This window comes from Caretta caretta, chromosome 7 (genome assembly GCF_965140235.1).
Source record: "Caretta caretta isolate rCarCar2 chromosome 7, rCarCar1.hap1, whole genome shotgun sequence".
Taxonomy (NCBI): domain Eukaryota; kingdom Metazoa; phylum Chordata; order Testudines; family Cheloniidae; genus Caretta; species Caretta caretta.
Window position 1 is genome coordinate 2195258 of NC_134212.1, and position 14511 is coordinate 2209768.

Consider the following 14511-nt stretch of genomic DNA (forward strand, 5'->3'; position numbering starts at 1 on the left):
GGAAGACTGACTAAGCAGGGCTTTTCTTTGTTGAGATGCAATGGAATTACTTTGTGGGGCTTGTCTGATGTGTTAAACTCAGCCGTGACAAAGTGCGCGGCAGGTTACATAACTGTGTGGTTTGTTAGAGATTTGTGGAGCAAGGGGTGTAATTTTACCCTTCAATAAGTTCTAGTTTGAAGTTGAATGTTGACATGTTTCTTAGTTGTTTAGATATGTTTATTTAGCCTTTACTCTTGTGTAAAACAAATATCTTGGGAGGGGAAAAGGGATTTTAAAAGATAGACAAAACAGAGTTGTCTCTTTCCTAACTTTTTGAAAGCACATCCTAATAAACAACATGAAATATACTCTGCTGGGCCCAACTCATGGTGGGTTTCAGAAGGAAAAAAGCATTCAGGACAATGTTACGATGCAAGAGGACAAATGGACACACACCAGCAGTCAGCTCAGAGCAGCCCGTCCTGAGCAGGCCAAGCTTGTCTGTTATAGACACTTACAAAGCTTTGGGTTGCAAGTGAAGCTGGTGAAAATCAGCAAAGCTTCACTGACCAATGGATTTACGCCAGCTGAGGATCTGGCCCTTGGGACAGGTACCTGACCAATCTTGAGTTTGGCTGCTCCTAGCTTTCGTATGCATGTAAATCTCATCTTCCTGATTTGTAAAAGTTCATTTAAATGAATGGTGGTTTATCCTTTCATTCACAGCCTGAGGTGGCAATGACCTTCGGTGTCACCTCAGATTCTTTGGTCCTATTAGAGGTTACAATGTGCTTCTCTTCCGCCTGTGATTTGAATTCTGTACTGGTTTCCCACAGACTTGCCGCACAAACATGAATGTTTGTCATTCTTTGACTGCAGTCGGCATTTATAGGGTAAAACTCCTCTGCTGGAGTAATTTCACTGACACAACGGGAGTTTTGTCAGCAGATAATTTGGCCCATAGGGTGAAATCCAGGTGCCACTGAAGTCAGTGGTAAAACTCCCATTGGCCTCAATTTCCCCCATAGGTTTTAAGGCCAGAAGCAACCACTATAATAATCTCATCTGACCTCTTGCATAACACAGGGTTTCAAAGTTCACCCATAACTCCTGCAATGGAAGAAGCTATTCTTCCCTATTATATAAATGACACTATCAAGTTCAATGACTTGTGGTTAAACTTGAGAACATAAGAGCGGCCACACTGGGTCAGACCAATGGTCCATCTAGCCAGTGTCCTGTCTTCCGACAGTGGCCAGTGCCAGGTGCTTCAGAGGAAATGAACAAAACAAGCGATCATCGAGCGATCCGTCTCCTGTCATCCATTCCCAGCTTCTGGCTGTTGGAGGTTTAGGGACACCTGGAGCCTGGGGTAGCATCCCTGACCATCTTGGCTATTAGCCATTGATGGGTCTATCCACTATGAACGTATCTAATTCTTCTTTGAAGTTCCCTTAAAGTTGGTCTCTAAGGTTTTTGCTTTGCTACATTTTCCATTAACCCACACAAACGCAGTGGCCATGATTCTCCTTGCACTTACACTGGGTTTCACTAGAGTAACTCCGTTGTGCCCGGGGGAAGGGAGGTTACTCTGGGTGCATGGTGAGTGATGGTATGTGCCAGGAGAAGCAGGCTCAGTGACTCTTATATGGTGCTACATGCATAGGCCCTGATTTTATAACCTGAGGTGTGAACAGAGATACAGGTGGGGGCTAGACAACTGGCTAGGACTGTCAGAGATCTGCCACCCAGATTTTAGCATCAAGCAATAGGGGGACAGTCCAGATTCAGTGATGCTCCAGAACACTCATGTTCACAAATCCTCTGTGTTGTGTTCATCGCCGGGCTAAGCCCATTTGTTAAGATGCTCGAATTAATATTTCACATTTGTGCTCAAGCAGGGCAGGAGTTTTAAAGCACAAAGTTGTCAATTGAAATATTGACTGCCTATGCTCCTGCTTATTAGGATGCTCTGGGCACAGCTAACATCGTAGCCAAATGAAACTTGGAGTAAAACTGCAAGTAACAGATGATATTGAGTAGTTAATACTTTACCATCCTCGGGCTAGGATGTGCAGCTTGATCTGGCACAAGGTATCCACTCAGCTTTGTCAACATATGTTGGGTTGTAAGAAGAGCTGGTTAGTTATTGATCTTGAGTCCATTCTGTAATCACACAGGAGTCTCTCCTGTTGCAGGAGAATGGTGCGACTGTCCACAGTGCGACAGAAAGACCAGCAGCTGAAGGGAGACAGCACAGCATTGACAAAATATGAGGATTTCTGACCTGGTGAGCGTCAAGCAATTGACATGGCTGGAAGGCCAATCAACATAGAATCATAGAATCATAGAATATAAGGGTTGGAAGGGACCCCAGAAGGTCATCTAGTCCAACCCCCTGCTCAAAGCAGGACCAATTCCCAGTTAAATCATCCCAGCCAGGGCTTTGTCAAGCCTGACCTTAAAAACCTCTAAGGAAGGAGATTCTACCACCTCCCTAGGTAACGCATTCCAGTGTTTCACCACCCTCATAGTGAAAAAGTTTTTCCTAATATCCAATCTAAACCTCCCCCACTGTAACTTGAGACCATTACTCCTCGTTCTGTCATCTGATACCATTGAGAACAGTCTAGAGCCATCCTCTTTGGAACCCCCTTTCAGGTAGTTGAAAACAGCTATCAAATCCCCCCTCATTCTTCTCTTCTGCAGGCTAAACAATCCCAGCTCCCTCAGCCTCTCCTCATAACTCATATGTTCCAGACCCCTAATCATTTTTGTTGCCCTTCGCTGGACTCTCTCCAATTTATCCACATCCTTCTTGAAGTGTGGGGCCCAAAACTGGACACAGTACTCCAGATGAGGCCTCACCAATGTCGAATAGAGGGGAACGATCACGTCCCTCGATCTGCTCGCTATGCCCCTACTTATACATCCCAAAATGCCATTGGCCTTCTTGGCAACAAGGGCACACTGCTGACTCATATTCAGCTTCTCGTCCACTGTCACCCCTAGGTCCTTTTCTGCAGAACTGCTGCCTAGCCATTCGGTCCCTAGTCTGTAGCTGTGCATTGGGTTCTTCCGTCCTAAGTGCAGGACCCTGCACTTATCCTTATTGAACCTCATCAGATTTCTTTTGGCCCAATCCTCCAATTTGTCTAGGTCCCTCTGTATCCTATCCCTCCCCTCCAGCGTATCTACCACTCCTCCCAGTTTAGTATCATCCGCAAATTTGCTGAGAGTGCAATCCACACCATCCTCCAGATCATTTATGAAGATATTGAACAAAACCGGCCCCAGGACCGACCCTTGGGGCACACCACTTGATACCGGCTGCCAACTAGACATGGAGCCATTGATCACTACCCGTTGAGCCCGACAATCTAGCCAGCTTTCTACCCACCTTATAGTGCATTCATCCAGCCCATACTTCCTTAACTTGCTGACAAGAATACTGTGGGAGACCGTGTCAAAAGCTTTGCTAAAGTCAAGAAACAATACATCCACTGCTTTCCCTTCATCCACAGAACCAGTAATCTCATCATAGAAGGCGATTAGATTAGTCAGGCATGACCTTCCCTTGGTGAATCCATGCTGGCTGTTCCTGATCACTTTCCTCTCATGCAAGTGCTTCAGGATTGATTCTTTGAGGACCTGCTCCATGATTTTTCCAGGGACTGAAGTGAGGCTCACTGGCCTGTAGTTCCCAGGATCCTCCTTCTTCCCTTTTTTAAAGATTGGCACTACATTAGCCTTTTTCCAGTCATCCGGGACTTCCCCGGTTCGCCACGAGTTTTCAAAGATAATGGCCAATGGCTCTGCAATCACAGCCGCCAGTTCCTTCAGCACTCTCGGATGCAACTCGTCCGGCCCCATGGACTTGTGCACGTCCAGCTTTTCTAAAAAGTCCCTAACCACCTCTATCTCCACAGAGGGCTGGCCATCTCTTCCCCATTTTGTGATGCCCAGCATAGCAGTCTGGGAGCTGACCTTGTTAGTGAAAACAGAGGCAAAAAAAGCATCAAGCGAAGTACTTGCTAGCCAATTGCAAAAAGAGGCCTGGGGTAAAAGGCAGATCGGAAGGAGCAGCCTAAAAGGTGATGTGTGGCTTTGGGCAGGGGGGAGGGGTTCAGGGCAAGAGAAGACGACTGAGGACACCGCTGATGTATGTAATACAAGTTGTACAGTTCACACACACACCTGGCTACTGTCTTATATACACATGGCTACATCAAACATGGCACAACAAGAGAGGAGCTCTGACCAAAACCTTTCCCTCAAGGCGAGGTCATTCACTTGGCCTTTCAAAGCCTTATCCAGGTTTCGTTGCAAACCCCAGGGTGGCTTGGAAAACACATCTGCCCCTGACTGGACTCAGAGTGAGTTTCCTTAGGTCACTGGTCTGGTGAACTCTTCTCTAACGTGTGGCAGGTCGGTGCTGGTCCTGGCTCCTTGACCCACCCCCAGGCCGGAGGGGCAGTGTCTAGCCTACAGCTCAGCTGTGGGTTCATGGAAGAACCTTGCCCTGGTTTTGGTGTCTGGCTGTACAGATGTTAGTACATCTGTTTCTTAGGGCTTATCTGGGCTTATCACCCTCCACCATTTCCCAGCCACACAATCCTCATCCCCTTTATCCCAGAAAGCATGTGCTTTGGGCTGTAATCTTACCTCCAGCCAGCATCTTTGCCTTCTCTCTGAGGCCACTAAAGTTTAAACATAAAAACAAAATAATCTGGAGAGGTGCTGTCTCAAATTCCCTGGACTGAACGGAAAGGGCTCTCAGCCATCAAAGAATATTTTATTTTATGGTGTTCTTTCTTTCCATCTGACTTAACGACAATCGGTTAACAGGATGGCCTCCGAGCACCCTGGGGTTTAAAGCCGTTTTGGAACACCCGCGTGCTAGAGCTTTTCATCTGTCTGCACTACATGCAACCATGAATTAGTGATATGAAAATTGATATTGACCAAAAAAAATCAATACTGTTTGATGAAACATACCGTGTTTTCTCTCCCCTGGATAAATGGCCAAGCCAGAACAAGGTTCTGCGGCTCTGTTGTAGTGTATAATTCATGCTGCGGCACCGTGATCTGTTGTTTCTCTTCAGAGATCGGGTCACCCCTATTTACTCCACTGAAGAGGTCTTCCTAATCCCAGCTACTGTGGGAGCTTTTTGTAGGCTGCGACGTGGCACAAAGCGCCTTTGTGCAGAGGGCTAGCACAGGGACCCTTCAAACTTCCAAAACAGGATTTACGCCTATGTGGCCCCCTGCCCAGGGGTGAGTTTCAACCCTAAGTAATTACAAACCAGTGAAGCTGAGCACTGCAGAGTACAGGGCACCGTCCCTTTCCCAGGGCCATGGGATAATGCCTTTATTCTTTCTGACTCCATGTCCATCCATGTGGAGTCTGTCCTGACACTGACCATGGAGCTAATTACTGCAGAGGTGTAATTTCACTTGCTGACCCTCCTGCGCTAGATCTGCTGTATTTTGAAAAGCTGAAATACCTTTCGATGACGGAAAGTATTTCTCTGAAACGGGCACCGTATCGGTTTCCCTGATCGGAATTAATGAACGCTGTGGCTTATCAACTGGCTGTTTCGGGTGTCCGGTGCCTTACCATGGATAATAGCATGAATAATGAAAATCATTATTTTCATATGTCGTTTCTTCCAATATTTCACTGAGCTCATCAGCTGCCACTGGTAACGGCACTTGTCCTTGCTCCGTATTTCAATGGATTTAGTATTTGTTCCCTACATTTGATTAGCGCCTCAAAGATTTTCTGATAGAAGGCTGTCTCAGTATGTGGGCTGGGACAGAGTATAAAACTCCACTGGCACTTAGCTGCTACAGTGAAGACCACAGAAGAAAACCCAGAACGCATTTGCATTAGTACTGAATACTCCCTGGACATTGTACACACCTGTGAGCCCAGTGCAAGGCGCGCGCTTCGTTTTCAGCTGCAATTCAAATTTCACAGTCAACTCATCATCGAAACAACAACAGAGAAAAGACGCATTGGGTCGCTGTAACGATTAGCTTTATTACTCGCACCCCGGGAACGAGCCTCAGCACAGGTGGAAGGCAGTCGCGGCACAAAATACCGTCGCATACAGAATTCCAGGGGTGGTGACAGTGATCGATAGCCAGCGGCGATGCTGCAGATTTCAGCTGGAGCTGACAGAACCATTCCACGTCAATAGAGTTCGTTGTGAGCGTAACCCCCGATTAGGTTGGTGAATAACAAACATTCAGGAGGGTTCCGGCTGAAGCATTTGCCCTGTAGTTTGCAGCCAGCCTGCTTGAGGTCTGCCCAGGTCAGCTATTGGCTATGGGCAGTGGCTGGGTGGTCACTGTGCTCCCAGGGCACTGGGTCCTCTTCCTGGGGGGTGGCGAGCACATTTCAAACCAGCCAGTGGCGCAATTTGGAGACGTTTTCAGACACTCATTTGTGCGAAACCCCCGTGCAAGAGCAGCTGCTCCCAGCTGGGCCAACTAAGAGGGCAGGGGAGCAGCTGGGGCCCTGTGGAGCCAGGCTGGCAGTAAGGAAGGGAAATGGGAGCTGCAGGGCGTTCACTGGGAGCGGAGGCCCTGGGAATCTACTGGGGAAAAGGGCCTCCAAGGAGACAGCCTTGGGCAGAATCAGCAAACATGGCTGGGAAGAATCCTGCAGGAGGCCCTGAAACAGGAGGGACTGAGAGGGCAAAGGGGAAAACCGCCCAGGAGCTGTAGCCCAGGAGGGACGGCTTTGGGGTTTTGTCTATGTTTGGAAAATAAACCTGTGGCCAGAAAGAGACTCTGGGTCTGGCAGTGGGTCCTTCGTGGGCTGGGGACAAGTTAGCACCTTACAGGGGCTTTGCAAACAGTTTCATGTGCCCCTGGCAGTTGTCCAAATATTTGCAATTCAACCCCGTGCAGAGGATTGGTGCACTGCCTGTCCCATATGGCTTCATCAAGACCAAAGTGGGGCAGAGCATAACCCTGGGACCAGCGGCCCTCTGCACAGGAGGGAATTTCTTCACAAGACTATTGAGAGCCAGAAACTACGGGGAACAGAACATGCCAGTTTTATTCTTGTCTCCATTTTGACCAGTTCTAGTTTCAGTTAACGCAAGGGGGGCAGTCGGTGTCAGTGTTATTATGGAAGGGTCACCGAGCGCAAGGGCTCACCCAGCGGTGAAGAAGTGATGCCCGCGCTTCAGTGTAAATCCTGACTCTGCTCTGTATCCCTTCTTTGAGATGTAATGTCTCATTATCTCCCGAATGACCCTCCTGGATGAATGTTCCCCTTGCCTGATTGACCTCAGAGTCGAGAATTTCCCCACAATGGCGAACTCGAACTTTCCCTTTCCTATTTCGGGCTGTTGTTCTTTTGCCTGCTCTCTGTTAACTACTCTGAATAATTCCTGCCATTTGTTTCTGTAACAAACCCTGTGCTGTTTATCCTGCAGACAGTTATTGATACAGGCAATTTTACTGCAGCCAACGGAACAGGCGAGAGATGATGGCCAGAAGGTCAGATCCGCAATCACTGTAGTGAAAGAACGAGCCAATTAAATCACTTGTAACTCTTTCTTATGCTGCACTGGCCAAAGGCCCATTGCTGTCCTCTTCCGAGCCTGCGACCCCAGGAGGCTGGCTCGTGTCCCCCTCTGATCTCCACCTTCCCCTTCTGCTACCTGAGCCACCTCCTGGGACCCCAGGGCTCACGCAGAATGTGCTCTGTTGCGCTCGTCTCCGAGAGGCGGACAGAAGGGTTCGGGCCTAGAGAATGGAGACTCTTCAATATTTTATTCTTTTATTAGAAACGTGTAATAATGTACTTAGCCCAAGGAGTGCATTCGGGGGCACAGGCCTTCTGCTAGGCTAGGTCCTGCAGACATGGCCATGCGAGTGAGTAATGGGGCTCACCTGAGGAGTCCCTACTAATACCAGCGTTAGCAGGATCAGGCCCACACAGAAGGATCACATCATTGCATTGTGCTTATGGTGCATTGTAACCGTGCGGCTCTCCCTGAATGGCTCCCTGTTATGACCCCCCCCGTCTCAAACCCGGGTCCGCAGGATCACCACGCTCCAACCCTCCACCTGACAGCTGGAACCAGGGTCCCTTGAAGCCCAGCTCAGAGAGGAGGCTCCGCCCCCGGGGTCCCAATTGGTGCAACACCAGAGCCCCTCACTGGCCCACTCCCCGGCCCACTCCCCCTGCTGAAGTCAGGAGGAGGAACAGGGTGTCGTCCATACAACTGGGCAACCCGCTGCTTTGGGTTGTTCACCCAACACTACCTGCTCCTAGCCCTAACTCCTGATTCCTGACATCCGACTCTTGGTTCCTAACCTCAGCCCCTGACCTTCTGGGTCTGAACCCCAGCGGGCCTGGGGACCCCGCCCCCACATCCTGTGCTTACCCTCGTCCTGGCCCTGACTGTACCTCATCTAATCAAACCGCCACAAGAGCATTTGTAGTTGATATCTTAATAAATGACTAACAATCCATCAGCTTGTGATAGAATTCACTGCCGCAAATTATCTTCTTCATGGATTAATTTGGGCTTCGCAGATAAACACTGGGCTCAGAAATTGAAATTTTTAGTATTACAATTTGATTTAGGAATAAAATCCCCTTCTCGTTCATTAGACAGACGAGGCATTCGTTAGAAGAAACCCTAGGCTGGGTGACTACCATGTCTCCTCTCCAGTCACTATCTGCTCCTTTGATAATAAGCACAGTCATTAAACAAATTAATACCACATTCCTGAAGGCTGTGGGCACCTTCACAAGGTTTAATTACAACATTAGGAACCAGGACAAAGCATCTAAGTAAACAGGCCACAAATCCAGTGTGGAAAGTGAGCAAAAAGCCCCTTCACTCATGACACAGGGCAATGCCATTAAACAAAAGCCACTCGATACACGGCTTCTGTGGCTACTATCCTGTGCAGACTGCGGGAACCTCCAGAGCTCTGCAGGGGCCCACGCCTACAGGCTGTTCCCTTTGGACACTGCCAGGTATGTTCTTATGTGTCGGCCTGTGACTTCCATTTTCCCAGGAGATGAGTCTGTGACGCCCGCCCACCGCCTGGCGTTGGGCTCTAGGTGTTGGGTTTCAGGCAGGCCGTCAGCGCACTCAGGACGGAATCGACATGCTCAGTGCTCCTCTGACGTTCTAGCGGGCAGATTGTTCCCACCCTGAGCCAGGAAGCAAGGGATGGATCCTTCAGGTGCATAATGCCTGGAATAAGTCTCCCACCCCCCAGCTGCTAGTGGTGAAATGGAGCTCAGCTGATAAAGGTCTGGTGGGATAATGATCCCCCCCTGCAGCAATCCGGAGTCTGTCTAAAGGGATAACATGATCACCCTCACCAGCTGGGTGGCCGGAACCCTCCCCCACCAAGGCAGGGGATCATCATAAAATATCAGGGTTGGAAGGGACCTCAGGAGGTCATCTTGTCCAACCCCCTGCTCAAAGCAGGACCAATCCCCAATTTTTGCCCCAGATCCCTAAACGGCCCCCTCAAGGATTGAACTCACAACCCTGGGTTTAGCAAGCCACTGAGCTATCCCTCCCCGCAAAGGCATTCAGCAAGCTGCCATGTGGCAGCAATGGTTCTGGCAGAGCTGCATGGGGCCTGCAATGCTGCCTGGCACAAACCAACTGCCCGGCAGGGAACAGCAGCCCCTTGCCACGCAGGGCGGCTTTCTCGGCCCATTGACGCACGTTTCACACCCGCAGATAATGACCTGGAGGAATCACACTAACAAGACAGTGCAACTTACCCATGTGATGTCAGGCTTGCAGCAACCCTTGAAAGCACTCCCACTGTTGCCGAGGCAGCGTGGCCAAGTGGAGAGGGAACGTAGACCTCGGAGAGGTGCATTCAATGCCCGCCGCCGTTTCCCCCGCCCACCATTGCTGTCATTGCAGATTGTCAGCTCTATGGGCAGAGGCCGTCTCTCACTAGCTGTGTTTACAGCAGCTTGCACAAGGGAGTCATCGTCTCATCTGGGGCAGCTAGATGAGATTGTAATACAGCAAATCACTCACAGTGCTTGTATTTGGTAGCTAAAGTTCCATTTTTACTAGGCAGTTGGTGTGCATTAGTGACATGGGGTGGGGGGGAGCTGAAATCAGAGTTTCCTTTACTCTCTCCCAGGGAACGCTAGCTGACAATTTAACAGAATAGGACGTCGTGTAACAGTCAAGGTCGTCTTATCCAGGAGCGTGTGACTTATGACATTTTTATGGATAGTTTGTAGCCAGTGACTTGGTGCCCACATGAGAGAGATTGGCACAAAATATTTATTCAGAACCATTATGGCCAATAAGCTGCGAATTAAGAGGGATTTAGATGATAGTCTCTGAAAGCTGTCTCAGAGCTGGGAGAGTCTCATCAATAATCCAGTCACAAGAAAATGCCAGTGCGTGTTCTTGAGCGAAGATCGTCACCGCTCTTAAAAGGCTGCTATGGGCCACTGCAGGAAGGAGAGACAGTAGCTTAAATATTCAAAACCACTCAGTGCCTTTTGGCTTTGCCGTGTGTTACTCTGATTTATACAGGACATAAAAAACAATCCTCAGAAATGCTACACAAGAATCAGAAGCAGAAGTACAGCGATTCACTCTGAACGTTCACTGGTAACGCAAGAGAAGAGGATCGCAGAACCACTGGCAAAGGGAGAGAGAAAAACTAAACTCAGTGTTTATTGGAAAATAATTTCCACAGTATAATAATAATAAGCCATTATCCCTGGAAGAGAAGACGGTTGTTCTCTTGGTGCCACAATGTTTCATCTTTCCCAAAGCAAACCAAACCCGCATTAAGCACATTGGAATCTCTTCAGCTTTTTTATGCTAATCCTTGTTTCAAATAAAAAACCTTGTTGCCCACAGGAAAAAATGCCCTATAAGAAATACAAGGTTATAATTCAGTCAAGGTTTTCTGGTGATGTCACACACTGATTTTAATTGGAAAAGAGCCCTGAAATTGAATTAGTGCCTGAAGATTTTGTGCAAAATCCTTCATTGTTAAGGGGCCTTCTCAGATCATATTTGATGTGGTTTACAAGGCGTCAAATAGCGTACATTTAAACTGCACAGAGAAGAGTTTATAGCACAGGGAGTACAGAGGGAGGAGGACGGCAGGATGGGAGGTGGCTGGGGACAGATCACGGAAATCAAAGGCACACATTTCCACTGGTCACTCTCATTTAGCTCAACTTTTCTACTCTGGAAACCAAACAGCTGTCTGTGCATGAATGTCAATAAAATCTCACAGCTGAAATCTGCATGCCAGGGGTCAGGGGAAGGCCCCTGGGTCTGCAATTCATTCCCTGGCTTGTCAAGCTCCTTTCTGACAGGCTGCAGGGAAAGGCCTGCATATGTAAATGCTATCCAGAGGCTGCGGGGGCTGCTGGGTGTGGGGGAAAAGGGGGGGTTAGTTATTTTGTTTTCCTGTGTTAATACTGGTCTAGCTGACGTAAGATGGTTTATACCATGGTAAATGCACCTGGAGATAAACCATGGTTGTGCTACACACATGGAAACACCGAAGTACAAAGCCTCCCTTCAAAGGGACGCGTATCACCGCCTAAGTCAGCGATTCCAAACCTATTTCTCATTGTGGGCCGCATATGCAGGCCACAAAGTGTTACCTGGGGTGCAGGTTGAGAACCATACTGTCCCCCACCTGACCTGCCCCACAAACCCCTATGCCCAGCACCCTCCACCCAGAGACCCCTCTACGGAGTGGGACCAGGAGCGGAAAGCCGGGCATGGGGTGGGGACCCCTGATCCTGCCATAACCCTGGACCCCACCGTGCGGGACCATGCAGCAGCTGGGACCCCGATCCCGCTGTGCCGGGCCAGGTAGCAGCCAGGACCCCAGACCCTGCATGGGGCTGGGTGGCAGCCGGCAACCTGGACCCCGCTGTGCAGAGCTGGCGGTAGCCAGCAGCTCCGAGCCCACCTCATGGCAGGGAAGCTGGGAGCCCACGGCCTTTAACACACAACTGAGCTGGGCCGCAGCTGCGTGCTAATTGGGCTGCATGCGACCTGTGGGTTGAGAGCTGCCGGCCTCAGTCATAGGAGTTGTAAAGTCTGAAAGTGGCAATCAGGTCACTTACCTGACATCAAAGTGAGGCCCAATGAGCTGAAGACAGGGTGCTACCTGTTCAAATTGGCTCAGACACCAACCAGACTCTGTGTCCTGGGGTGAATTACTTGTCTTCCAGGCTTCACTTTGTCCCCTGTGCAATGGGGCTAACAGTGCTGAGTTCCTGTATCGACCACACAGCGATGTTTTGAGATTGAATTTGAGGCTACACAGCTGCTACACAGCTCACCATCCCCTACAAAGAACATGTTTCTGAATATGTGATTTTAGATCTAGTTCCCATGGTGAGAACTGGAGCCTTGTGCTGCAAAGGTAGAATGTGTCCCGGGGTGTATTTTTTGCCCCAGGCCATTTGTAACCTGGATGGAGAAAGAAAAAGCTGGAATTTTACAGCAGTGGAAGAGAGAGACAGCACCAGTTGCCTCCCAATCTCACAGCCTGATCTTGTAAAGAACTCATGAAGATTTATTAAAGACTATTATTGCGCTTTTATAATGTGTGGAAGGAATTTAACAGAATGGCAAGTTTGTTCCTCACAGACAGCCTGGTCATTTGAATCACAGTTCCTGGGATCTTTTTCTAATGCTCAGTTAAGATGGTGTCTGACGTTACTGTTGCGTCTAGTTTCATTGCCCAGAAGGACAGAGGCACTGTCTGAAACGTGGGATACCAACCGCACAGCGGCACTCAGGCAGACAAAATTCCCATTGACTCCAATGCAAAGAGTGCTTGACCAAGATAAGGTCTGAAGGGCTGCTGGATGTGAATCTGGGAGTTTACTAATCCCATTGGCATGCTGTGGCATTTTGACAGGTTTAAATGAGGCACTTTGAAGTGCACTGGCATTATTTCAAGCTTCTCAAGGCACAGCCTCTCTCTATCCCCTTCTGATGATACTTCTTAGGCTGGCATTTTCACGATGCCTAAGTGATTTGGGTGTCAAATTCCCGTAGCTTTTGTTTCTGGCCAGCAGGCTAAATGGTCACATTCTGGCATGTTCCTTGGTATTCCTCACATCATCCGCATCCCATGCTGCCCTCCATGGCTAGCAAACACAATGCTTGGTTTTGCACCTTTCCAGCCAGCTGCTGGGACCCATCAAGATTTCCTTGGCCAACTGGCGAGTTCATCACTGTGTGCAGCTAAAATGTCTTTGTGAATTAGCACCTTCAGGCCCATATTAGCAACCACTCCTAGTAACTCACTGAGAGTAAGGAATGGGCTAATGCAGGAAGAATTTCTCTGCAAACTATCAATTACTTAGAGGGCATTCCTGCCATCCTAGCATTATTGTAATTTCAAAGCTGGTGCTTTGGGGCGTTTCGGAACAGGCTACTCAGGCTGGTTAATATGGTTCGACATTACAACTCAAACTATAAATCTGACGATAAACGTGCCTTTCCTCTTTAAGCAATGGGTCATTAACTTTAGTATCGAAGTGTTCCCAGTATAACATTCAGCATAATTAGCGCGCAAAGTAATATTAAAAGCCACACTTCCCATGGAGGAAGACATTTATACCTCTCCTTTGGGCATGGGGGTGTGTGTGGGGTGGCTAGAAATAGATACAACAACCCGCTGTCCTTACTGGGAGTGAGTTTGAGAGAAGCCATGTGGTGCTGGGGAGATGGAGCATGCGACAGCATACATGTAGGGGCCAGACACAGTGGGAGGTGGAGGGACAGAGATGAGGCAGACCACGTCTGCTGATCACCAGCGTACTGCCTTGCTGCTTGGTTCAGCTTTGGTGGTGGTTCGCAAGCCAAGGAAAGGCAATCAGAGAAAGATCTGTCCTGGAGGCGCAACAGGGATGTGTGCCAGGCATTGCCTTCCATGGGCACCTGGAGGTCACTGTCTTCCTTTAAATTGTCTGTTGCAGTGACGGAGCCCAGGGCGCTGTACGGTAACCGATCAGTGGCACACAGCTAACGAGCCCTCGCCACGGGCACGGGTGGAGCCGATGGCTCTAGGCAGCCTGCAGCCATTCAGGCTTGGACATTTGGTGATGCGACGGGCTCCTCAACAGTGTTCTTCAGAGAGTGGCTCGAGGGAGCCTGGCGTAACAGACAGGCTGAGCCTTGGCATGCACAAGCGGAAGTGCTTGTTTCTGGCAGAGAACCCCCCTTCCCAAAGGCTGGCTTCCTGCATGAGGACTGCTGTTCCTGTTGCCTCTTAGGGCAGGGGTCTCGTCTCTTGGCTGCTTCAGGGTGGCACCAGAGACCGAGGGCAGGTTCTTCGGGATGCAGCCCCTAACACCCTGTGTGTTCTGGGGAATGCTCCTTTGGCTTTGACCACAGGATTATTTGGAGGCCAGAACGGGGTTAACTGAAGAACCTCCCTTGTGGACCAGCCTCTCTCTGTCCATTTCCACAGTCTTAACAAGTAATTTTTCCTCTGCTGCTCTTGCCGTCT

The 14511-nt window shown here is 49.2% G+C and overlaps 1 protein-coding gene across 1 annotated transcript in view; it reads right to left on the minus strand.

Annotated features, from left to right (window-relative positions):
• FAM3D (FAM3 metabolism regulating signaling molecule D) overlaps positions 1-12331 on the minus strand; it is a 70551-nt gene extending 58220 nt beyond the window's left edge. The window contains exons 1-2 of the mRNA XM_075130186.1: positions 12110-12331; positions 9764-9998 (exon numbers count right to left, since the gene is read on the minus strand). The gene's annotated coding sequence lies outside the window, so the exon portion shown is untranslated. The remainder of the gene's footprint in view (positions 1-9763; positions 9999-12109) is intronic.
• Between the last annotated feature and the right edge of the window lie 2180 nt (positions 12332-14511).